A 2,500-nucleotide genomic window follows, 5' to 3' on the forward strand; every position below is an offset into this window, starting at 1 on the left:
CCCCCATCAGGGTTACGATACCCCCCATGAACTACACTAAAAGAGGATGCGTTACCCGGCCCGGAGGAAGCCCTGGGCCCTCCTCCGGAGCTAGGCCCGGAGGTAGGGCTCGTCAGCGAGCGCCTGGTGGCCGGGCTTGCCACGGAGCCCGGCCGGGCACAGCCCGAAGAAGCTACGTGGACACACCATCTTCTCTGCCACGTGGGCCCACCACCCGCGGTCGGAACCAGTGGGGTCGGGTGCGCTGCCAAGTGGATGGCGGTGAAAGTGGAGGCTCCGGACGGACCAATTCGGGGCAGCAGAGGCTGACTTTCGGGACGTGGAACGTCTCTACGCTGGTGGGGAAGGAGCCTGAGCTGGTGCGAGAGGTGGAGCGCTACCGGTTGGATCTGGTGGGGCTTACCTCTACGCATAGCAAGGGCTCTGAAACCACACTCCTGGACAAGGGATGGACCTTGTTCACTTCTGGAGTTGCTCAGGGTGTGAGGGCACAGGCGGGTGTGGGGATACTCACGAGTCCCCGGCTGAGTGCCTGTACGTTGGAGTTCACCCCAGTGGACAAGAGGGTCGCCTCCCTTCGCCTTAGGGTTGGAGGGGGGAAAACTCTGACTGTTGTTTGTGCATACGCACCAAACAGGAGTTCAGAGTATTCAGCCTTCTTGGATACCTTGCATGGGGTCCTGTATGGGGCGCCGGCAGGGGATTCCATAGTCTTCCTGGGGGACTTCAACGCGCACGTGGGCAATGACAGTGATACTTGGACTGGCGTGATTGGGAGGAACGGTCTCCCTGATCTGAACCTGAGTGGTGGATTGTTATTGGACTTCTCTGCTAGTCACGGACTTGCGATAACAAACACCATGTTCAAGCATAAGGATGCTCATAGGTGTACCTGGTACCAGAGCACCCTAGGCCAAAGATCAATGATCGATTTTGTAATCGTATCAGCTGATCTGAGGCCATATGTTTTGGACACTCGGGTGAAGAGAGGGGCTGAACTGTCAACTGATCACCATCTGGTGGTGAGTTGGGTTAGAAGGCGGGGGAAACCTCTGGACAGACCTGGCAAACCCAAGCGTGTAGTGCGGGTGAACTGGGAACGTTTGGAGGAGTCCTCTGTCCGGAAGGACTTCAACTCCCACCTCCGGCGGGACTTCTTTGCCATCCCTGTGGAGGTTGGGGACATTGAACAGGAATGGGAAATGTTCAAAGCCTCTATTGCTAAAGCTGCAGATGCGAGCTGTGGCCAGAAGGTCTTAGGTGCCTCAAGGGGCGGTAACCCTCGAACACCCTGGTGGACAGTGGTGGTCAGAGAAGCCGTCCGACTGAAGAAGGAGTCCTACCGGGGTATGTTATCCCAGGGGACTCCGGAGGCAGTTGCAAGGTACCGACGGGCCCGAAGGGCAGCGGCCGTGGCTGTGGATGAGGCTAAGCAGAGGGTGTGGGAGCAGTTCGGGGAATCCATGGAGAGGACTATCGGGCGGCACCAAAGCTGTTCTGGAAGACCATACGGCACCTCAGGAGGGGGAAGCAGGGAACCATCCAAGCTGTGTACGGCAAGGATGGGACTTTGCTGACTTCAAGTGAGGAAGTCGTGGGGCGTTGGAAAGAGCACTTTGAGGAACTCCTGAACCCAAATACATCAGACACACCCTCCCTGATAGGAGCAGGGCCTGAGGATGATGGGGGATCGACGTCGATCTCTCGGAGTGAAGTCACTGAGGTAGTTAGACAACTCCACAGTGGCAAAGCTCCGGGGGTTGACGAGATCCGTCCAGAAATGCTGAAGGCTCTGGGTGTTGATGGGCTGTCTTGGTTGATACGCCTTTTCAACATTGCGTGGAAGTCTGGGACAGTGCCGAGGGAGTGGCAGACTGGGGTGGTGGTTCCCCTTTTCAAAAAGGGGGACCAGAGGGTGTGTACTAATTACAGGGGTATCACACTACTCAGCCTCCCTGGGAAAGTTTACGCCAAGGTACTGGAAAGGAGGGTCCGGCCGATAGTCGAACTTCAGATTCAAGAGGAGCAATGTGGATTCCGTCCTGGTCGTGGAACAACTAACCAACTCTTTACGCTTGCGGGAATCCTGGAGAGGGCCTGGGAGTATGCCTATCCAGTCTACATGTGTTTTGTGGATTTGGAGAAGGCGTATGACCGCGTCCCTCGGGAGATCTTGTGGGAGGTGCTGAGTGAGTACGGAGTGAGGGGAACCCTGCTGAGGGCCATCCAATCTCTGTACAACCAAAGCGAGAGTTGTGTCCGGGTGCTTGGATGTAAGTCGGATCCGTTTCCAGTGGGGGTTGGTCTCCGCCAGGGTTGCGCTCTGTCACCTATCCTGTTTGTGATTTTCATGGACAGGATTTCTAGGCGGAGTCGTGGCCATGGCGGAGAGGGTATACGTCTCGGGGGGCTAAAGGTTGCGTCACTGTTGTTTGCAGATGATGTGGTCCTGATGGCACCTTCGGTTCGTGACCTTCAGCTCTCACTGGATCGGTTCGCA

This window comes from Entelurus aequoreus, linkage group LG24 (genome assembly GCF_033978785.1).
Source record: "Entelurus aequoreus isolate RoL-2023_Sb linkage group LG24, RoL_Eaeq_v1.1, whole genome shotgun sequence".
NCBI lineage: Eukaryota > Metazoa > Chordata > Actinopteri > Syngnathiformes > Syngnathidae > Entelurus > Entelurus aequoreus.